Below are 24,284 nucleotides of genomic sequence, written 5' to 3'. Positions count from 1 at the left end.
AATACCTGGGACTGGGTAATTAATTAAAAACTGAAATTTATTTCTCATAGTTCTGGAGGCTGGAAAGTCCAAGATCAATGCACCAGCATGTTAATTTCTCAGTGAGTCTCTGCTTCCAAGATGGTGCCTTCAATACTGCAACCTCTAGAGGGAAGAAGAGATGTGTCCTCACATGGTAGATGGCAGAAGGGCAAAAAGGGAAGAACTTCTTCTATCAAGACCTATTATAAGGACATCTAATCTCGCTCATGAGAGTGGAACCCTTATGTCCTAATCACCTCTTCAAGGCCCTACCTTTGAATACTATCACACTGGCAACACCTGAATTTTGGATGGATACATTCAGGCCATAGCAGAGCTTTAATCCTTGAGTCATCCCATGGAGAAAAGTTGTGTGCCCACCAGGAATACTTGCATCAGACTGTTCTGTGAAGGAGAAATAAAATTCTGCTGTGTTAAGCCACTAAAGTGTGAGGTTTATTTGTTACAGCAGCCAATGTTAACCTAAATAATGCAGTTTGTTTCTGAAACAATTCACAGTGTTGACAGTAAAGGAATAAAAGCACAATGTTGTTATGTTACTGCCATTTCACCTAGGAAAAGAGAAAATGTGGAAAGAGGATCGCTAAAAAAAAAGTTTCCCTAAACTTTTTTAAGTCACTGGAGAATGTTCCCAATTTATATAAAAATAGGATGATAATGATGTCAACACATAATTTCTATGCCTAATAGATTTGCACTCCCCCAAGTTGCATTTTAATTTCCCTAAATTGGCTCATGACATATTCTTATGTGGGATTCAACATTTAGTAACAAATAAGACTTCCTTCTCTCTTGGCACTTCTTACTCCCCCCTTTCCCCCACGCATCCATATCCCTGCTGCCTTCTCCTTCCCACAAAGCTCATTTTTGGCAAAAAGGTTTTTATAAACCACACATTTTAATGAATTAAGTGTAGTCCCACAATCACACTTACATTTTCCTACAGTCCCCTGACTTCCACACTCCTCCAGCTATGGGAATTTTCCCTCACACCTCCAGAAAGGAAAAAAAAAAAATTGTCTATAAGTAGAAAAGTTATGCACAGAATGTGATGGCTCGCCCATTTTTCTTTTTCTTTTTCTTTTTTTTTTTTAAATGCAAGAAGGAAGATGATTTTCAAACATTGCACGTCCTCTGAGAAACTAAAATATTCAGTGCTGTTTTTCTTTTGGCAGCAGCATAATTGGTTGTGATCACAAACCCACATAGTTCCTTTTATCCTTTTTAGTGGCAGCTTCACGGACTGTCTTCTACCCTGTCAAAGAAGAGAGTTGGGGTGTTTGACAGCAGAGAAATTTAGGAGAAATTCAGAGCAGAAAAGGAACTCTTACATCGTAATTTCCAACCTTCTTATTTTACTGCTGAGGATACTGAGGTTCATAGGTGGTTTAACTTGCCCAAAGTCATGGGGTTAGCCAATAGCTTCTGTATTGGTTAGCCAATACCCAACTTTTACAGTTTGTCTCACATAAAGTTTCGATCACACAATCTTCTTGGATCACTGCAACAGCCGCGTGATGGTACTGGAACCACCCTCTGCTGGAGAAGTGGGAAGACGTAAGAATGCTCATCAGAGCAGTAGCTCTTAGAATTGAATCCCTGACTACTGAGTCCATGTACTCAAGTCCACCTAGCACTTTTTTTCTATTATTTGTGGTGGCACCAACAAAGCATTGGGCACTTGGCCAGGGTCTGGAGTTACCTAGACAAAGGGCATACTCTATGCTCTCCAGCTCTCCAGGAGCACACAGTTTAGTGAGGGCAAATATAATTCCAATCCAGTATGATCAATGCTTCCATCTTTTGCACTTGGCACGCAGTCATTTAAGAAGCAATGGTTACATTTCCTCCCAAAAAAACCCAGCAGTGGTGGCTGTAGTGGTGGCTGCAGCAGCAGCAGCAGCGGCAGCCGATGGCTGACTCATCAAACGAGGAGGCACCAACAGCTTTGCCTCGACTAAGGAACATCTTACTCAAGCTCCCTCCCACCCCCGATCACCACCTGTAGGCTTGGAACCAATAAAGGCTTTGGGAATGAAAGATAATGTGCTAATAGGATGTTAAAACAAAACCACTCTCACCACCCACCACCAGAGGTAGTTTGTGTAAAGGCGTTATTCCCCAGCCTCACGCTTCATTTCAAGACTCCAACTTGTGGCACTTAGCTTGGTTTGCAAGTGTTGCTTATCCAGAAAGCTCAGAGATTGCTTTTGGCAAAGGACTCGAAGTAGGCAGATCCAGCCCCTCTCGCTGTCTCTTTCTTGTTGCCAAAACATAAGACTCTTAGTTTAATGGAAAACTAGTGTGAATTTTGTATCCAAGGAATAACCTGAGATTACAGTTAAAATTAAGTAGTAGAGGAAGGTCGGGAATTAGAAAAATCAAGATCTGGTTCTGAAAAGTACTACCGTGTATGCCATACATACTCTGTATACCATACTATTAATACTGTGTATTAATTTTCACTCTTGAACAAGGTTGTTCACCTCTTGGTTTTCGTTTTTTCATCTTTGAAACAAGAAGAGTGAACCAAATCTTTTCTAAAGTCTCCAACAATTCTGGCACTATATACATTCAAAATTTTGTTATTTAATCTTAGAGAGTATTTATTGAGTTCAGTTACCATATGTGCCAGTCACTGTGATACACACTGGAAAAAGAGGTGAAAGGCCCAACTCCCTTTCATGTAGCAGAAAGACTAGCTAGGGAGTGGAGCAGTTAAAGTTTAGCAGGAGCCATGGGGTTGAAGAGGTGTGCACAGGAAGCTGTGGTGCACAGAAAAAGAGCACTGGGCACCTCCAGATTCACTTGATCCTTCTCCACTGATAGGAATCAGAATGTGCCAGTCTAAAATAGGCAACTTTAATGTATTGATTATTTTGAGCTGAATGAACAACAGATGTAGGAAAGGCTCTCTGATCTCTCTATTTCTACGCAAAAGCTGGCACAGATTTCCTACAAGAGAGTTGCCTGCCCTTCCCTGTACCAAGCAGAGAACATTCTTATTACTAAACACAGAGAGTCAATGTCAAGATGAAACTGTACAAACAAACCTACTAAAATAAGCTTTATCTTCCCCTAGTTTCCCCAGTATTTCCTAGTCACTTTCACATAGTCTGCTGCTCCAGCCCAAACTCCTTTTGCTTCTGTGTTGTCACATCTCCACAGTTGATTATTCTTTGTTCAAATAGTATATACCCTCTCAGGCCTCTTCATTTCTTCTTTCTATGAAGGCTTCTGTGCCATGCAAAAATGTTAACATCAAATTAAATGTATACGCTTTTCTCCTGTTAATCTGTCCTTTCTCAGTTTAATTCTCAGGCCTAGCTGCAGAATCTAAGAGGGAAGAGGACAAATCGTTCCTCCCTTACACCACTTTTGCTCTTCCCTGGGAGATTGGTCTACATGGACCACATGAACAAGACTCCTGGGCCATCTGGTTTCTCGTTGGATTCCACTGATGGACAGCACTTTAAGAGATTGGGGGAGAGAGGAGAGGCAGCTCTGGAGTATTTCTTTCTCTCCCTGGGAGGATGACTTCATCAAATATCACTGCTCATCCCAAACTCACCTACTGTCTCCCTTACCTTCTCCCTTATCACCTACAGATAATGAGAGCGCCACTGCTGCTGCTAGTCCAGAGTTTCTACACCAGTTCCTGCAGCATCACTTAGCTACACCCACAACTTTATAATTAGTTCCTTGTAAATAAACTTTCCTCATGTTTAGATGGATCAGAGGGTGTCATCTGTTTTCTGTTGGGACCCTGGATGGTGTCGGCATGAAACCCACTTTTGAGACATGTGTATATTGGAGGTAGTGAAGGAGCAGTAAGTTAAAGGGAAAGAAGGGGCAGGAGAATGGGGAAAGTGTCTCAGAGGAAAACAGGGCTAAATCTTGAAAGATGTACTGAAAAAACATAATGTCTTGAAAGAAATAATGAGAAGGGAGAAACGATTTTAGAGAGAAGCACGTGGAGGCTCAGAGACTTTAAAGTGTCCCTGGGGAAGGTGCAAATGCTCAAGGTGACTGCAGGGAAGGACTGGCAGGTGGGAGGATGGTAGGCGATGAGGCTGGAGGGGAAGTGATGGAGAGATTACGAAGGACTCTGTTCTGTGAATGAGTTTGGGTTCTATCCTGAAGACAATGGGAAATTATTGAAAGATTTTTAGGCAAAAAAGTAACACAATCTGGTTGGAATGTCGAAAGATCCCCCCGGTATGTTGTGTGGGAGGAAGCAGAACTGGAAACAGGTTGGCATGTTCTTTCAATGACCAAGGCAAGAATCAGTGACAATATGAACTCTGCAGTGATGGTAGGGCAGCAGGAAGTATGTGTGAGAACTATTGAGGAACAGAGAGAATTTGGTGAGAAATTCGGTACAGTGGTAAGTCTGAAATGATGCCCAGATGTTTGGGTTGGGCCAGTTAGTAGATGGTGGAATCATTCATAAACAGAGGGGATCCTACAGGGGGAACTGTACTAGTCTGTTCTCATATTGCTATAAAAAAATACCTGAAACTGGGTAATTTATAAAGAAAAGAGGTTTAATTGACTCACAGTTCCACAGGCTGTACAGGAAGCATGATGGCATCTGCTTCTGGGGAGGCCTCAGGAAACTTACAATCATGCTAGAGGCAAAGGGGGAGCCAACACTACATGGCCAGAGCAGGAGAAAGAGAGAAAGAGGGAAGAGGAGCTACACACTTTTAAACAACCAGATCTCATGATAACTCACTCACCCACTATCACAAAAACAGCACTGAGGGGGTGTTGTAACCCCTTCATGAACACCACCTCCATGATCCAGTCACCTCCCGCCAGGCCCCATCTCCAGCTCTGGGGGTTAGAATTGACATAAGATTCGATGGGGACACAGGTTCAAACCATATCAAAAACCGAACTCAATTCATTCTTCATTAGGTTTTCTTTTCCAGTACCCTCAGGAACTCCCCCCTGATCACTGGCTTTTTTTCAGTTTTCGGCTTGCATGTTGCCCTTTGGTGGCCTCTGCTGTTATGACCCAGCAAGTGGGGATGAAGGCAGTTCCCTCCTCATATATAAAAATTAATGAGTGAATGCATGCACAGTTCCAGGCACAAAGTAAACATCGAATAGAGGTTACTGTGAAAACCAATGTGTAAACTCCTTCCAAAATATGGTTCTAAAACATCTTTGCTCACTCACTAAGTCCTTGCTGAGTGCCCACTTTGTGCCTTTTATTATTTATTCCTTACGTGGGCAACTGTCAAAAAGCTGTGAGAAAGGACTTTTGCTATTTAAATAATTTCTTCTGTAGGCTGGGCACGGTGGCTCATGCCTATAATCCCAGCACTTTGGGAGGCCAAGGCGGGTGGATCATGAGGTCAAGAGATTGAGACCATCCTGGTCAACATGGTGAAACCCCGTCTCTACTAAAAATACAAAAATTAGCTGGGCATGGTGGTGCGTGCTTGTAATCCCAGCTACTCAGGAGGCTGAGGCAGGAGAATTGCCTGAACCCAGGAGGCGGAGGTTGCAGTGAGCCGAGATCGCGCCATTGCACTCCAGCCTGGGTAACAAGAGCGAAACTCTGTCTCAAAAAAATAAATAAATAAAATAAAATAATAATTTCTTCTCTTTCTTTGTATTCTCTCCATTCTTTGTCTATTCTCCCCTCTTCTCCTCCTCTTTCTCCTCCTTCATTTTCTTTGGCTTTCTTTTCCCTATATGCATACAGTTTTTGTCTCAGAGAAAAAAAAATCTAGAGAGCCAAATTTTTTAGAGAGCATTAAAAAAAACTTGCCTGAATTATTGATTCATAGCTTTATAATCCACCCAGTATAGTAAGGACATTTATAGATTTCATGAGCTGTTTAATATCTATTTGTGGAGCACCACCATGTGCAATCATCTTGGACTCATTATGTTTCTTTGGCTGCCCAATGAGTCATAATGAGCCTCTGAAAAATGTAGAATAATGGTTTAGAACTACAGGGAATGAAATAACAGTCGAAGTCAAATATAAAATTATTAGTACATGTCGTCTGTGAGAGCAATCAAGACAAGGAAGGGATAGAGGGCCAATTATTACATACACATGTGTGCACACGGATGCGCATGCACAGCCTTTAAAGGGTTTGCACTAAAGGGGGAGGTAGCTGGGGAGTCCTATGAAGAAGATTCTTAAAAATGATGGGTTGCAGACCTATTTTCCATTAAGATTCAAACATGTGGGGGTAGGGAGCTCAAATTATGGGGAGGAAATCGAAAAGCCAGTGGAGACCCTTCTGAGAAGATGAAGCCCTATACTGAAAGGATAAAAGAGACTTTATTCTCCAGCAGTTAAAACGAAGAAGAAGAGATCATTTCTAAACAGGGCACAAGAAATAGCTTCATTTCTCCCTATTAACCTCTGTTCCCCCAAAGAAAGCCAGTTGAAGCAAGCAGGACAAAAGAATTCTACGTAAGCATAGTGAAGAATGCCTTCTGTGATGGGACCCATATTTTGAAAAAATATTAATGTAATTTTCTCTTTCAGTTTTGCAAGTATGGGTCTTTATTTCTAATTGGTTCCAAGGTCATCAGCTCAGAGGTCTGTGGGTGTGTCCTACCCTACGCAAAGGGAAAGAAAGAGTGATATTCAGCATTCAATATTTAAAATAGGATTGCCAGCAAGATAATAGTCTTGAAAGAAGACTTGTTATTCTGAGTTTGGCCTCTGTACTCAATTCCTATCATTTTATGTTGCCTTTGCATCCATTTTGAATAGAGATTGGACTTTCTCACACAGCAGCCGGGCTTTATCTTCTTTGACAGTTTCCAGTTTTCTGCCTCCTCCCAGTTCCTCAAGCCGGTTAATCCAGGTATCTGCCCTATACAACTCCTTTCCCCTGGCAACCACCTCCCTAGGCAACAGTTAGACACAGCCTGCTTGACTTGCCTCACTGACCTCCACACCCCACGTGGACTGCACAGACGTGCCCCAGTGACCACGTCTCAGTCATAGCACAACTCCATGGAATTCACATCTGCTTGCTCTAAACCCACCAGTTAAAACTCCCCAAGGAAACCTGCTTAGGTAATGAATGCCCTGGACCCCAATAAAGGCTTTGACCTTCATGTTTTTCTCTCTTCCTTGCTCTCTTCCCACTGGGTGAGGATGTATGTCTCTGATGGCTTCTCCGTTCCATTGGCCCTGCAAAGTATGCTGCCCTCCTTTCTCTGGGATCTATGAGCAGTAACTGCTTCTGGTATTTCATTTGCTTTATAGAGTTCTCTCCTCTGTGTCTAACCTGACCAATACACCTGAACCTAACTTCTTTCCAATTCATGGCTCTAAACTGGACACAGTCCAGATAAGAGCCACAAGGGGATCTGCCAGTATAAATGTTTCCTGTGAGAGGGACACCTGGTCACAGGTCGAACACTTATGCATGAGGCTGTCCACCAAGATAAAGAACCACCCCATGAAAGGCACACTATAAACATCTACAAGAAAATCCTGGAGCCCTGTCAGGTCAGCGCTAGAGTTTGTATTCACTGTATATAGAGAGACCTCAACAACAAATCAGAACTACAGCAGCCTGTATCCAGCACCAACAGGAATCACCCAGATCTACAAGTTTCCCTGCAGGGTAGAACAGTGATTCTTTTGGAGACAGCAGGTAGGCCATGAAGCTTGCTGCCCATGAGTAGAGGAGATACTGCAGAAGAAGACAGGTAAGCCCTGCCCTTCCTGTCCCAGGAGATGATGAGAGGAAAAATGTGAGAGCGAAGAGGAGGGGGCTGATTTAGGACTGTCCAAAAGGAATTACTGCAAACACGGAGGAGGCACTGAGGCAAAATAGAGGAGCCTTGTCAAGGGGATGGAGCAGGGTTGCGGAGAGAGCCTAGCTTGCCCTTCTGGAAGACTCCATCAGTTGCTATCTGGTAATGAGAGACTGAATATACAAATGGACAATGAACAGAACATACTTAAAAACAGAACTCCGACTCGCAATCTGCAGGAACCTGCCCGCATATTGTTATCTACATAAAACTCCCCTATCTACAATAACCAGCCTAGAAAACCAGCCTGCCTGGATTAGACCTGTAGGAAGCCAGATTGCTGTTTCTAGTAACAATTAATGAAGCTGAACAGTAACTTCTGTAATCATCTGCAAAAAATGACCAGAGCTTTAAGAATGATGGACAGCTTCCCTAATTTTTGTCCATGCTTCCAATGTAGGGCCAACCAAAGAAAGGCAAATATTCACCCCTAAGCAATCACATAGGCTGCCCCCACTCCTAGTGAGCCAACCACCTCCAGCTTCCCACGCCAACAGCCTCCAATCAGCACACACCTGGAGCCTTCCCTTCATTCCACCCTAAAGCTCTTCCACTCCTCTGCCTGCTTTTGCATCACTGCCAAAAGTGACAGTGGCAGACTCCCTTGCTATAGAAAGCTCTGAATAAATAGCCTTTGCTTTTCTCATTTGGTTGGTCTTCGTTTATTTCTATAGTAGAGAAGCTAAGAATAGAGTCAGTTGGTCTAACATGAGGGCCTCTATGTCAGGAAATAGATTGTCTAGGCTGGAGAATTGAATGAGGAATCAGAGTGTGTTACAAATGGCTATTGCTGAGGGAAGATCAAGTTACCCAGAGAGAACTGTCAGGCCTGACCAAGAGAGAGGAACCAGAACAAGTATTATCCTGGCTGTGAACTTGAGCTGTGAACTCCGGTGGGGTAAACAGCAAGCAAGTGACTCTAGGAGCCAGGCCCTGGACCTTGACCTGCCTATTCTTTCTTCTATAAGAAGACACGTAAGTCGCATTCCTTCCCCTGTATGCCAAGAAAGTATCTGGGAGAGCAGCTGCAGAGAAGAGTAGAAGTGTGAAAAATTGGAGTAATTGGGCACTTTTACTTAAAGAGGCCTAGAGGCTGGGTATTCGTTAAAGGGGCTGTTTAAATGACTGCATCATTAGCCTTGCTGTTATTTCCCCACTAACTAGCTCACCCATAAAAGCATATCGGTTATAAGAGAAATATTAAAGCCATATTTTTTCTGCATGTTTAAGTTGTAGTTAAGCAGATTTTGTAATTCTATAAGAACTGAAATTAACATATTTTCTTGTTCCTGTGCTAAACAATTCTGGAATGAAGAATAGTTTCCTGGTTTTCAGTTGAGCAATGCTGAGATCAGGCAAAAACAACTGGGCTCCTTACTCCAGTGAATACCTGCTCCTGGAAAATAAGACTGGAACTACTGAAATACCTGATTCATCAGGACTAACAGGTTACTCATCCAAGCTCACTTTTATATTCTCACCTTGTGGTGCCTACCAATCCAAAGCTATTGCACTATAAATTCTGCCCAATCCCAACCAGTTCCCTGCCTTTCAAGACCCACCTAAGAATCACTCAGCCTAGGCCCTAAAACCCTAAAAAATCCTCCTCTGTCTTCTCTCTTCTGAGATGCTTCTAGATTCTGTATCTAGATCAAGCTGATGTTCTCCCTTATTGCAGTAAGTCTATAAAAACCTAGCTTTGCTTAATTAACATTTTTTTTTTCTGGTGGTCTTTTTGGATACTCCATAGCCAGTGCCATTATGCTTTAAATTGTGTGTTCTGGCTATGGAATGCTAGGGCATTTGTAGCCACAGGCAACAAATTAATCACATAGCTATAGGAAATGGATGAATTCTCTCTGAGCAAAAGTGACTACAACCTGGGAGACCCAACATTAGAAGTATACATCCAGGAGAAGCTATAAACACCTATCCTAGTGAAAAGACATAAGACATATAGCTTCTGTACATGGAGGAGACCAATCATTCCACTTCTATTTTCAGTCATTTCCTGGACACATAAAAAGCAACAATTAAATTTAAGAAGAAAACAGTATACGAAAGGACATACAAAGTATCTACATAAATGTATGCACAGATATGAAGCATAGCTGGGATCCTGCAAGTTCAGGGGCTCTTTTTCCATACCTTGTATTAAATTCACTCAGTATTTAGAGAAGATGACATGGTTTGGCTGTGTCCCCACCCAAACCTCATCTTGAATTATACCTCCCATAATCCCCATGTGTTGTGGGGAGGACCTGGTGGGAGGTAATTGAATAATAGGAGTGGGTTTTTTCCCATGCTGTTCTCATGATAGTGAATAAGTCTCATGAAATCTGATGGTTTATAAAGGGCAGTTCCCCTGCACACACTCTCTTGCCTACCACCACGTAAGACCTGCCTTTGCTTCTCCTCTGCCTTCCACCATGATTGTGAGACTTCCCCACCCATGTGGAACTCCGGGTCCATTAACCCTCTTTTGCTTTATAAATGACCCAGTCTTGGGTATTTCTTCATAGCAGTATGAAAATGGACTACTAAAGTAGCAAAGGAAGGAGGAGGAGGAGGAGGATGAGAGGAAGGCCCAGAGTTTCCTAAGGCTCCTGTGGACCAGATAACTTCATGTTCTGCTTCTCAGAGCCCTCACAGAGGCAAGCTAAAAGTACAGGACCATGGATATAAAAAAAGCTTGACAAGAGTGCATGGCCAATGCTTTCTGCTTAATACGTTCACTTTGCACACCCACTTAGCCCAGTCCCTTCCCGTGGCCCCAGGGGCTGTGCTTCATGTTGCCGACATAAGCATTTCTATTGCATCCTGACACTGAGCATCAATTCCTCAGGCACCTCAACCTGCGATACTCATCCGTGTCATCCTCAACACCTCACGCTTCATTCCCTCTCCTTGGCTGACAGTGAGAACTTGGAGGGCACTTGCTTCTATAGTTAGCCATCGGATGAGAGTTGGCTGAATCTTGGAAGCAGCTAGAACATTTGCTCAGCACCACCTCAGATGAGCTGTCATCTCCCTGCTGTCAGTGATGACTGCACTGCCCTGGTTTCTTGGGCTGCCACTGCCTCGTGTCAGGCCCCCTCAAAGACCTTGGCCTTCACAGCAGCTGGTATCTCTTGCTCTCTGCACAGACTGACTGCCCACCTGGGAGGCCCAAGAGAACCCAAACTCTCCAGCGTGACTCAGCAAAAGAACTGGGTTGCTGTTGCTGGCAGACACCATCCTGTTTCTGTTTTCTCCTCATATAGCAGTGACTAGCCCAGAAAGTCACTTTCTGTCCCCAAACATCTGTTCTCCAAACATCTCTTTGCCTGTCAGTGCTTCCACCCTGTAGATCTTCATATTTCATCATTGTAGTACCAGCTTGTTACAGCAAAATTGGTTGAAAGAAGTATGATTATATAAGTTGGAGGACAAAAAGGTTTTTCATGGGAAACAAATATTTTAAGTTCTTAAAAGTGAAAAAAAAAACTTTTCTTTAGAGACAGGGTCTTGCTCTGTTGCCTGGGATTCTTTTTTTTTTCTTTTTGAGATGGAGTTTCACTCTTGTTACCCAGGCTGGAGTGCAAATGGCGTGATCTCAGCTCACCGCAACCTTTGCCTCCTGGGTTCAGGCAATTCTCCTGCCTCAGCCTCCTGAGTAGCTGGGATTACAGGCACGCGCCACCATGCCCAGCTAATTTTTTGTATTTTTAGTAGCGACGGGGTTTCACCATGTTGACCAGGATGGTCTCGATCTCTTGACCTCGTGATCCACCTGCCTTGGCCTCCCAAAGTGCTGGGATTACAGGCGTAAGCCACCACACCCTGACCCTCCTGGGATTCTTTTGAACTCCTGGGCTCAAATGAGTCTCCCGAGTAACTGGGACTACAGGAATGAGCCACTTCATCTGGTTCTAAAAAGGGTTGTTGTTGTTTGATAAGAAAATATTACACTTATTTTGTGTAACTTCATCGCACTGAAACAGTTGGTGGAAATTACAGAAATGGAACTCTTTGCTGTAACAAGGAAGTGCTTGTGATAGCTCTCAGTTATAGCCGCTACACATATCAAATGAACAAACCTACCTGTAAAGTTCCTAGATTTCAGTGCAGATTATTTCTGGTGTTCTCTTTGTGAAAATCTGTCAAGCTTATGACCTATATACTTTTTTGTACGTATGCTATTTTTCAGTAAAAAGTGCAAAAAAAGAGCAGGTCCATCCCTTCATGCATGTGTGTCCTATTGCTGGGGCTTTTGAAGCAGAGGCCAAATGACATCTTATTTGGACAATCACAGGAGAGTCACACCAAGGACAGAAAGCTGGATAGCACCTCAATTTCTTTAGAGTTCAGGATTCTGTTTTCTGTTTCTTCCTGAGATCAAGAATCAGCACAGAGTACAAGCTCCTGCCTCATAATCAACCCTTGAGAAACCATAGAAGCAGGAGGGAAAGATGAAACCTTGCAACCACACCAAACCTTGAGAAATCTCTGGAGTGACAGCAGCTTGTCTTGTCTGGCATGGGGCAGGGGACGTAGTGGCTTCAGCTGGGGGCTGGGGGAAGAGGCCCGAAGTCACCTTGGAAGAAGAGGTTGGAGGTAAGCTTTACAAATTCTGCTCTGGTGTCCCCACATCTGCTCCAGCAAGGAGTTGCCTGAGGACAAGCTTTGACTGTGCCAGCGCAGAAATGGCTACAGTAGCTTGGTGCCACTGTCCTGTTGTCTGAGGGCGTGGGGCTGGGGCAGTGCTCATATCTGGCAGAAGAAACCCTGATGGAAGGGGAGTTAAAAATAGAGGGTGTCTGAGCTGCACTTAGGCTACCCCTCTTCCCTTCAGCCCCCAGGCTGGCGGGTGACCACCTTGGAGATGGCCACCTACACGTGCTGAATCACTCGAAGGATTTCAAGTTAAACCTGCCCAGAGAGGTTTCTAGTGAGTGATGGACAGTGTCTTGGGTGGCTGGGCTCCCACCCTGGCCTGGAGCTTATGCCCTGATGCTCCTGTGACCCTCTGGGATGCATGGCACTGGAACCCCTCAATGGTATTCCGGGGGACTGCAAGTTCGTCTGGGCACAACCATGCCCCCGCTGAGTGCTCCTGCTAAAAAGGGCCACAGACTGTGCAGAAGTATTGCAAGAGTTGGGATTCAAACGGATTCTGATTAATGTGAGTGAAGACATAAGGGAAGGTAATATCAATATAAAATACTGGGGGGCGGGACTTAGCTCCCTTAGCGGTGGTTGGAGTGAAGGGAGGATGAACCATAGACCAGAGGGCAGTTCCCTCAGCCCCAGGCAGCAGTCACAGCTCACTTAATTTGCACAAAGTGTACAGAGGGAACTTGACCTCTTGCTCAAGAAAGAAAAAAGATACAGCTGGAGCTGGGACTGGGAGGGAGAGAAGGGGCTCTCTTCTGCACAGGCGGCCATTTGCGTTGCGTTGGAGTCCTCTGCCTGTAGCTCCATCTGCCCTGGTGAGATAACATTTCACGATGAGAGCTGAAGAGGTGGCTCCCTCCTGCAGAGGTGCATGACTTGGCTGGAGTGTTTTGCTTCGCTGGCACATATTTTCTCTTTTCAAGTTAGCTGAGCTCACACACCCCCCTTGCTTGTTTGCAAAGTGCATATGGGAGATGAAGGCGAGATGGTTTGATTAAGGGCAGAAGGAGGGATTGAAGAGGAGGAAATGTGGGAGCTGGAATGCCTGGCCAGATCGAGCCTTCCTCAAATTAGGTCACTGTTTATATAAAAAGTTAAAATTAAACTGAGGACTATCTTCTAAGGTTTCTGACTCTGGACATGGCTCCATGCAGCATCCTGGAATGCAGTGCCATAAACATCACAGAGCACATAACGTCACACAGAGGGAGAAGCCAGGGAATGTCACTAGTAATGAATCCCAGGCTCTACACAATTACGCTGGAGACAGGCAACATCCTTGTTCTCTCTGACTCTTTCCTTTAGGATTTCCTGCTGGCTTTTTCTGTTCTTCTAATTCTCACATTTTTATCCTTGAGGCAACCATGTCCCCTGAGCACTACCACACACAGGGGGCTCTATGTTTCCATTTGGCCCATAGCATAAAGCTCTTCAACAAAGCTTTGACCTTCCTTCTCCTTCCCACAAATTGCTACGACCTTACCTTCCTGCAGTGATTCCTCAACATGAAACAGCAAGGTAGGTTTCGTTATCACCAAACTGCAGCCGGAAAAAGGAGGCTCAGAGACGTTTTAGGACTTCCCAAATATCACAGAGCAGGAGAGCGACTGAGAGGCACTCGAAGGAAGGTGGTCTGGGAGCTTCCCAGGATGCCACGCCACCCTTCTGACTGCCCCTGTCCTGGCACACTTCCACAGGCTTGCCATGTTTAAGTGGCAATTAGAAGATGCTTCATGAGGGAAGGGACTCTGGCAGATGCCTTAATGCACCTGTGATGTCCAGCCCAGTGCTTGCTACATCACGGGCATTCCAAAGTGTGCTCAGTGAAGATCCTTACGCGTGCCCGTTAGCCACGTGTTTCACTTTCCCCTTGTAGCCTGGAAGGTCTTTGAAGGCCTGGATTACCGTTTTTCTTTAATATAGGGCCAAGTCGATAACCTCAAACTCTGCCTCCACGGGATTTTAATCTTATACTCAGCTGAACTGATGAACCTGCTCAATCCACCAAGCAGCATTCCTTATACAGCTTCCCCAGTGTCACAAATCTATTCCTTCATGCCTGGACATTGTTGACTCCATTGTTGACGTCCTGTCTCAGCAACTCCATCTGGTAGTCAGATTCCTCTTCCCTGCTTGAATTCTATATCTATGTTTTTAAATAAGCCAGAAAACACTTACCCCGCCAGCTCCAAATTAGTTCTTCTTTTCATGCCTTTTCTGTTTTCTGGCTCCATGCCACAATCTCCCTCCATTAGAATTAAGAAATAGTGCTCAGAGAGTCATATGTCTTCACCTAGTTGGCACCTCTCTTTTGGGACAGCTTCTCTGAGGGTGGCTCCCACACATGCCAGCCTTTTCTCCAATTCCTAGGTTGTCAGTGTCAGGGGCAGGGAGGAGCATGTGTGAGGATGGGCGTGGTGGGGGAGGGGAGGGGAAGGTGCAGAACATTGTTACACGAGGCACTCTGTCGAGGTGACTGAAGGAAGCAGCTTCTTGGCCATGTGTCCAGATGTGCTTTAAGGGAGCCAAGATGGTTCATTTATATCTTATGAAGGGTTGTATTTGGAATCCTTAAATAAGTAAGAAACACTTGTTTCTCCTTATCTAACTCTCCATTTGTCTTTTTTAAATCCTAAATTTCATAAATATACCTGGAATTAAATCACCCCAAGTCAGGGTTCCATAAAAGTCATCAGCCAGCAAAACCTTTCCCTCTGGGGCCACGTTTTTCTGGGAAGCTCCCTCAGTCCTGCCCTTCCTCCCCCGCCCCGCCCCACTGTACTCCCCCGAGCGGTCCTTCACAATAGTTAGCACACTACGCTGGGGGTGAGATGAGCTCCCTCATCTATCTCCCATTCCCTGTCTTCTCTATTCACACAGAGCCTGGCACATAACACAAAGTCAACAAAAGACTGTTGAGGGAATTAATAAATGAGTACAATTTTCTTGACATTTAGTTTGAATGTTTATTCTCAGATTTCAACATAGGATTATCCCACAAGTACCACAAAGCAGAAATTTCTTGAGAGGAATCTCATACGTGATTATTGAATTATTTTCTAGATTTTAATACATTCTGCTTTTGCATTCTCCCTGTTTCAGTTGCCTATTACTTGGTAACAATCTCCTCCCATTATTTAAAAGTTGGTTGTTGACACGGCTCAGCTGGCAGTTCTTCAGCACCAAAGTGCAATAGCTCAGGTCCAGATGCGTTTGCCTGGAAGTTCACTGGGGCTTACACATCCTTGAAAGCCTCTTTTTCTGTGGCGGGTCTTTCTCTACATGGTTGCTCATCATTCAGTCATCTAGCCCAAACTTCTTTGTAGAATGGCAGATGGCTTCTAAGAGGAAGCATTTTAAGAGGACAAGCCCTAATGTGCAAACGCTTATCCAGCTTCTGTTCAGTCACACTTGCTGCTGTTCCATTGGCCAAAACAAGTTTCATGGCCACGTCCTGTATCAATGTAGAAGGGATCGTGCAAGGCCATGTAATAGTCTACCACCGTTACAGAACCCAAGTGGGTCTGTTTGACCATCCTGCTCGTCTGAGGGCATGGGGGTAGAAAGCGAAACACTGAAGTGCTGAATTTTTGTAGAAAGAAAGGGTTATTGTAGGGTGGCCAAACAAGAAGATAGGAGGTGGGTTCAAATCTATCTCCTCATCTCAGCTCACAAGTAGTATATTTAAGGACGGCGGTTTTAGGAAGAGGATTTTGGGGGTGGTTAAGGACTGGGGGAAAGAAAAGAGAAGTTAGGAAATTCTCTTGGGCATGCAATTATCTTTCATAGGTCATATGTGTAAATTCAGAGGTTGGAGATTGCTATGAAACATGTGTTGGAAATTTGGGCTTTGATGTCAGCGGTCACCCAGCCAGCAAGCTAGTCTCCGTTGCACAAGCTCAAGCCAGCCATATTGGTTCTGGCTGGTTTCAATTGGCCCTGTGGTTCAGTAAGTGGACATCCTATAAACAAGCTCATAAATTTTGTTAATCACCAAAATCCCTTTTAATCCTGTTCTTGAGTCCATTTAATCCTGTGAGGCACAGTTTTACCACACCTCCTATATCTTCCTATTTCCTTGTCATATATTTTAACAGTTCTGGTGAGCCTTGTAGATTGACTCCCTTATCTTGAGTTGATTAATAATAGACATTGAATGCTGATTAGATGCCAAGTGCCTTGAAGTGATAGGAAATATGCTCCTTGCCTCAAAGACAATATATATCTTATTTGGGAACTTACAATATACAGCTTTAAAAAGATCTTAAGCCATCTACCAGTGCGGTTTTATGCATATCATATAAATATGAGTCACGGAAGCCACTGAAGTCAGCACACTGAAAATTTTAACGGTCAGAGTTGCTATGTGATCTAGGTCACCGCCTCTATTCCTGTCCAGATAAGCTTGTTGTCTATTGATACCAATTCTAAGAAACAGAACCCCAGTAATCCCTTAGGAAAAAAAAAATAAATCCCATGAATGAAACACAGTTGTAGCCCTTGTGATGGCAGCAGTGGGCCGTCTGGAGCAGCCACTGAAATCACACTAGCTGCAGCAGGGAGGTGCGGCAGGGGCTACATGTCCTGTGGAGCTGGTGGGAGCCTTCCAAATTGGAGTGGGAGGTCCCCAGGTGCCACTGCAGCCACCCAAGCCATAACCTGGGCATCCCTGTGCTCAAAGCCTGCCCTCTTGGGTGCAGCTGTAGCCACCCAAGTTGTGGCTGTAGACCTGGGCCTCCTGCTCCACAGAGCAGACAGTATCCCAAGCCTCCTGGGTGCTATTGCAGCTGCCCAAGTCAGGGCTCCGGACCCCAGTCTCCCTGTGCCCTTGGGGTCTGGAAAGAGCCACCCCTGCACACCCTTGCAGGCTTGGAAGTGCCTACTTCTGTTGCCTGGCTTCTCTGTCAGCACCTGCTCCAATCTTGGAGCAATGTGGGGCCAAGCCTAGATGTTGTTGCAGCCCAGCCAGAAGTGCACAAACTCAGGGCACACCAGCCCCCCTGTCGCCTTGGCCCCCTCTGGACTTTGGGTACCAAAAAGCACAGAAGAAAGGCCAAGGTGGGGCTAAGGACAGCCTGGCACTGGCCTGCAGGTGCTCCTTGGCATGAGCAACCTGGGCACCATGGAGGGCAGCAGAAGGCAGACAGTATCCTAGGCAGAAGAGGGTGGGTCCCAGATGAGGCCCCACCTGCAGGCCAGGGAGGGCCTGAAGGCTGGGGGCTGGGCTGCCAATCTGGCAGACCAGAATGGGAACTTGTGGTGCCTTTCCTTGGCCTACCTATGGCCACTGTGGACCAATTTGGCACGTAATTCCTCCCCTCTGAGGCCCATAAAGCCCTGGGCTCAGCCAGAGCTGAGCAGACATTAGGACAATCAGCTGCAGAGAGGAGCCACCTACTCCAGGGCCTCCTCTCTGCTGAGAGCTGCAGATATCCAGATGACTAGCTGCAGAGACCACAGAAAGACAACATTGGGATGACCTGCCTTCAGGGAGGAGCCACCCACTCTTCTCCTCTGTTAAGAGCTGCAGACAATGGGAGGACCAGTGACAGAGAGGACCTACCCTTTCTGCTGATAGCTGAACATTTTTCAGGACAACTTGCCTAGCAGAGAGGAGCTACCCTCTCTGCTAGGAGCTGAACACTCACTGGGACACTCTGGCTATGGAAAGGAGCTATCCCCTGTGGGTTTCCTCTGAGCTGTTCTGTCATTCAATAAAGCTCTTCTTCATTGTGCTCACCCTCCACTTGTCTGCATACCTCATTCTTCCTGGTTGCAGGACAAGAACTGGGGACCCATCGAATGGCAAGGCTAAAAGAGCTGCCACACTAACAGGGCTGAGACATACACCTTGCTTTTCACATTGTGGACAAAGAGAAGGAAAGAAGAACTGTGGCCCTTTGGGGATCCCAGACCTGGGAGCTGCCTGAGCCAGGGCTGTGACCTCCTCTTTGGGGCCACACAGTTCCTGGTATCTCCAAACTTCTGGGTGCCACTGTGTTTCCAGGTGCCAACCCTGGAAGCTACTTGTGATGCACATAGTCCATTTGCAGCTCTGCAGAGAGCTGTCACCCATGCTGGCACCTGGAGCTGCCTGCCCTGCTGCAGCAGCTGGCATGTCCAACTGCACAGTGGCTAGACCCCACACTTGCTCACACACCCCTTGCCACTCCACACAGTCTCCCTTGGGAGACATGCGATCCAGGCCAGTAGCATGAGCTGAGTGCAGCCCGTCAGGACAAGTGGGCAGAACAAACCCAGTGGGCCAGAGCAAAACTCAGGCAAAGGTGCCATCAGCTTCAGATGTTTCTGGCCAGAAAAGTGACACCCCAAAGATCCTGTAACACTTGTATGGCAAGCTTTTTATCATGATTATCACAATTTATATAGTTATTTCATTTATCTTTTAGCTTCATTGCTCTTAATCACTCACCTAAATAATTATCCAAAGCTATTTGGAAGGAGGAGCGTGCACAGTCTTCTCATGGAAGGCAATGGTTCTCATAGTGCAGCCCCTTAACCAGCAGCACCTTGGAAGTTAGAAATGCATATTCTCAGGCCCTCCCCACTCCTATTGCATCAGAACCTCTGGGTGTGGGGCCCAGCAATCTGTGTCTTAACAGCCCTCAATGAATCTGATGCACAACTAAGTCTGAGCAGCACTGATTTGGGGGCCACATGATGAAGCCATGGTTGTTACTGAGGTGACCCAGCTATAGCAGGTCACTCTAATTACCTGGGATGTCTGCTCACATACCTGCCGCCAAGTCAGTGCTGCAGCAGCTGTCCTAAAAAGCATTGAGGGATGAAATGGGATACTTTTGGTAAAATCACCCAATTTCTCAGAGGGAAGAAAACTCTCCAGAGAATTGCTACTGCAGAGATTTGGCACACTATATGCACTAATTTAGACATACCAATTGAAAAATTCTTTTTATTTTTTTTCTATACACATTGCATACAAATTCTCTAGAATTTCAAGAACAAGTAACTGCTAGAGGAACCTTTGGTGGAGTGTCTACTGTTACTCTATTTTCTTTTCATCTTCCTACCACATCCTGAGCAAGAACAGCAGACGAGATATAAAAAAAATCAGGTTAGAAAGAAAGTGATCATACTTCTCTGAAAAAAAGTTTTTCCCCAGCCCCAAGATGAAAATTAGATGGAATTTCATCTTTCCAAAATTGTCAAGCCATCTGGCAAAAGAGCTGAATGATACAATTTTTATATTATTGACCAAATTCTCATACCAGTTTCTCATTTTCTCATAAGTGTAAATATTTTCCAGTTGAATCTTGGGGTTGGCAGTGGCAGTGTGGGTGGTTCTTCACTGAAGGGCTCTTGACTTTTTCTATTTCAAACTAAGTGAAGGCAATTTAGATTATGAATTAAAAGCCTCACACATTCATATCTGACTCAACAGTAGCATATTTGTAAATTTATGCCATTGAAATAGCTAAGAACGTGTGCAAAAAATAGCCATAAAATATTTATTTCATCATTTTTAATAGGAAAAAATGGAAGCAACCTAAATATTTAACAATAGAGGATTGTTTTGGAAATTTTGGGAAGTATGCATGTTCATTCATACAACTGAATGATATACAGCCTCTGAAATGGTAATTTGTATGAATTGTAGAAGACTATTGCCTGACATGGAAAGATGTTCAGCATGTGTCATTAACTGGGAAAAGCAGGTTCCATATAGTAGGTACAGCCACCTCACATTCAGTATAGAATGGCTACTATTCAAAAAGGAAAACAGGCTTTTGGCCGGAACCACCATCTTTCAGTGATTTGCCAAAATGACGAACACAAAGGAAAGAGGAGAGGCACTCAGTATATGTTCTCTAGGCCTTTTAGAAAACATGGAATCGTTCCTTTGGCCACATATATGCGAACCTATACGAGAGGTGATATTGTAGACATCAAGGGAATGGGTACTGTTCAAAAAGGAATGCCCCACAAATATTATCATGGCAAAACTGGAAGAGTCTACAATGTTACCCAGCATGCTGTTGGCATTGTTGTAAACAAACAAGTTAAGGGCAAGATTCTTGCCAAGAGAATTAACGTGCGTATTGAGCACATCAAGCACTCTAAGAGCCGAGATAGCTTTCTGAAACGTGTGAAGGAAAATGATCAGAAAAAGAAAGAAGCCAAAGAGAAAGGCACCTGGGTTCAAATGAAGTGCCAGCCTGCTCCACCCAGAGAAGCACACTGTGTGGGAGCCAATGGGAAGGAGCCTGAGCGGATGGAACCCATTCCCTATGGATTCATGGCGTCATAGGTGTTTAAAAAAAAAAAAAAAGACCTCTGGACTGTAAAAAAAAAAAAAAAAAGGAAAAATAACAAGCACTGTTGAGGCTGTGGAAAGCTTGGAACCCTAGTGCATTGCTGATGAGAATGTAAAATGAGGCAGCCACGTGGGAAAAGTGTGGCAGTTCCTCAAAAAGTTAAACATACAATCACTACTGGATCCAGCAATTCCACTTCTAGGTATGTACTCCCAAAAATTGAAAGCAGGGCCTCAAAGTGATACTTGTGCACAAACATTTATAACAGCATTACTCAGAACAGCGAGAAGGTGAAAACATCTCAAGTGTCCATCAACAATTGACTGAATAAACAAAATGTGACATATTGGCCTTTAAAAAAAAATGGAATTCTGCTACTTGTTACAACATGGATTAACCTTGAAAACATTATGCTGAGTGACATAAGCTAAACACAAAAAGACAAATATTGTATAATTCCACTTGTGTGAGGAACCATTCAATTCATAGAGACAAAAGTAGAATAGAAGTTACCTAGAGTTGGACGGAGAGAAGAATGGGAAGTTGTTGTTTAAGGGGCACAGAGTTTCTGTTTGGGATGATGAAAAAGTCCTTGAAATGGACAGTGGTGATGGTTACGTGACATTGTGAATGTACTTAATGCCACTGAATTGCACACTTAAAAATGGTTAAAATGGGCGGGGCATGGTGGCTCACGTCTGTAATCCCATTACTTTGGGAGGCCAAGGCATGCAGATTGCTCGAGTCCAGGAGTTTGAGACCAGCCTGGGTAACATGGCAAAACCCCATCTCTACAAAATATACAAACATTAGCCTGATGTGGGGGCATATGCCTGTAGTCTCAGCTACTCAGGAGGCTGAGGTGGATGAATCATTTGAGCTTTGGAGGTGAAGGCTGCAGTGAGCTGAAATCACACTGCTGCACTTTAACCTGGACGACACAGCAAGACCCTGTCTCAAAAAAACAATTGTTAAAATGGTAAAAATTATGTTTACCATTATGTGTATTGCCATTTATGTATACTTTATCATAGTAAAAATGGAAAACATTGTGTGTGCATAATATAATATTTTTACAAATATATAACACCCATATAGTCCCTCAATTTTAAAATGTCATTATTTGTACAAAACACTATTAGCTTAATAACAGTTTTTTTCAGGCAAAAGGAAATAATATCATATTATATGTACTCACATATTTAAACTGATTCCAAAAATACCAAACTTCAGAAAATTTCAATCTTAGGAATTAGGAAATGTGTACGTAGGCATGGAAAAAGTCTGGAAAATGCTCACCAGTTGTATAGTATTTTGGGTGACAGAGTTATAGGTATTCTTTATTATTCCACTTTTCCTATATGTATTTTTACATTTTTTATATACATCACTATTTTTGTAACAGTAATTTTTTACTGAAGGCACATTAAAAAATACATCTTTTCTAGAGTGGTTTTTTGGAACCTAAGAATTTACAATTTCACCTACAACATACATTCCCACCCAGAAAATAATGCCAGAGGATTAAAATCACCATGAAAAGACCGTTCTGCATTCAACCAGGGTGCGGGAACGAGCCATCACTAAGCTCTGCTTTGCTTCCTCCAACTTCCCTGCGCCCAGCGTCCACATCAATATTTACACACTCCATCATTCCTCGGGTTATTTATTTTCCTTGGTCCATTTTGCACAGTGACTAAGTTTTGCAGCATGGAAGTTGACAGAATTTGTCATTGATATCAATCTTTATTAAGTTTACTGCTGAGAGCTCAGAAAATGGTGGTTCTGAAGCAAGGAACGGGGAGAGCAGGAAGAACATCAGGTGCTAAGAAAAGCTCTGTGTGTGTGTGTGTGTGCACACGTGCGCGCGCGTGTGCCTGTGTGTGTGCGTGTGTGTATGTGTGTGTGTTTAAAATGCTGGTCATTGCTGCTCCAATCTTAATTTGCTGATGATCACATTTCTCTGTAATACTTTTTACAATCGAAGAAAATCTACAACTCTGCTACGCAGCAGCCACCACCAGGAAGAGTCAAGAGACATAGAAGAGATGTTACTCCGGGCTGAGCCTGCCGTTCTGAATCTCATGGGCTTCCTTCTGCTGCATAGCCAGGCTCTCACAAAGAGCTGGGTTCTGTAGAGAAGTATCTACAGGCAGCAAGTCTTCTGGATCTTCTGAAACTGAAGAAACAAAGTTTGTGCGTAGGACGACATATATTGTTTGTGTATTATATGGTGTATTTGGAAAGAGCAAGGTGAAACTGTCCCTATAAACTTTATAAAATTAATTAGAGAAGAAGGGAGGGGAGAAAAAAAATAAACCAAGCTTCCAGCATGTTCCACATTAATCATTAAGTGAACTTATTCTCTGCCCTGCTTCCTCAAAGCTGTTTGGTGCCTATGGTTCTAAAATCACATAGACCTTAGACTGTAGTTCTCCTGAACAGCTAGCTCTTTAGATAACAACTTGAACATTATTAAAATTAAGTTTTCCCTTTGAAATATTGCTTCAGGTCATGCAAACTGATGGAACAACTGACTCAACAGGTCTGAAGGACCCACAAGGAGCTAACCCACCAAGAAATGCAGTTTCCACATCCTGATAATTTCCTCCTCCTTGCCCCAACCAATCGACAACCTCAGTTTTCCAACCCTTCACCTTCCACAAGTCCCCTTAAAAGCCTCAGCCCAGAACTCCTCAGGGAGACAGATTTGGGAGTCTCCTCCCATCTCCTCACACAATACCCTGCAATAATTAAACTCTTTTTCTGCTGCAAACCCTGCTGTCTCCGTATAATGGATCTGTTACTGGGCAGTGGGCATATGAACCTGTTGAGCCTATAACAAAGAGCTCTAGAAAGAGCCCTACTGCTCGGCTTCACTGCTTCTAGCTGTGTAATCTTTGACAGATTCCTTACTGCTCCATGCCTTTAGTCCCTCACCTGAAACATGGGGCAAATAATATTTCCTACCTCACAGAATCGTTTTGTTATTAAATAAGTCCATATGTTCAAAGTACTTGGAATAATTCCTGGAGCACTGGATGCACACAACAAAGATTAGTTCTTTTATCATATTTTGGAGCCAGTTCCCAGTGAAAGCTGTAACCTCTGGTGATCTGCCTGTCTTGGCCTTCCAAAATGTTGTGATTACAGGCATGAGCCCCTTTGCCTGGCCAGTATATTATTTCAACTTTGTATTTCTTTAAGATTGTCTTGGACACTTTTTGTCCTTAACATTTCCATATAAATTTTATAATGAGATTGTAAATTTTTACACATTAAAAAAAACCTGCTTAAATTTTTTTTTTTGAGACGGAGTTTTACTCTTGTTACCCAGGCTGGAGTGCAATGGCACTATCTCAGCTCACCGCAACCTCTGCCTCCTGGGATCAGGCAATTCTCCTGCCTCAGCCTCCTGAGTAGCTGTGATAACAGGCATGTGCCACAATGCCCAGCTAATTTTTTGTATTTTTAGTAGAG

At 44.0% G+C, this 24,284-nt stretch overlaps 1 protein-coding gene and 1 long non-coding RNA gene across 16 annotated transcripts in view; one reads left to right on the top strand and one right to left on the bottom strand.

The window, feature by feature from the left end:
* LOC103787341 (uncharacterized) overlaps positions 1 to 468 on the top strand; it is a 32,663-nt gene extending 32,195 nt beyond the window's left edge. For all 5 annotated transcript variants that reach the window (XR_013533743.1, XR_013533742.1, XR_013533746.1 and 2 more), the window contains one exon: positions 51 to 468. This is a non-coding gene — a long non-coding RNA (uncharacterized LOC103787341). The remainder of the gene's footprint in view (positions 1 to 50) is intronic.
* Positions 1 to 24,284, bottom strand: part of LOC128931702 (uncharacterized) — a 664,375-nt gene that overhangs the window by 64,917 nt on the left and 575,174 nt on the right. For 5 of the 11 annotated variants that reach the window (XR_013533730.1, XR_013533720.1, XR_013533725.1 and 2 more), the window contains one exon: positions 295 to 22,983. The exons of 3 other annotated variants lie outside the window; for them this stretch is intronic. The gene's annotated coding sequence lies outside the window, so the exon portion shown is untranslated. Of the gene's footprint in view, positions 1 to 39; positions 145 to 294; positions 22,984 to 24,284 lie in introns of those variants that run through there. 3 more of the 11 variants (XR_013533722.1, XR_013533723.1, XR_013533731.1) reach the window with 3 other exon arrangements.

This window comes from Callithrix jacchus, chromosome 4 (assembly GCF_049354715.1).
Source record: "Callithrix jacchus isolate 240 chromosome 4, calJac240_pri, whole genome shotgun sequence".
NCBI lineage: Eukaryota > Metazoa > Chordata > Mammalia > Primates > Cebidae > Callithrix > Callithrix jacchus.
Note: the sequence above shows the minus strand (reverse complement) of the source record. Positions and strands in the feature narration are given on the sequence as shown.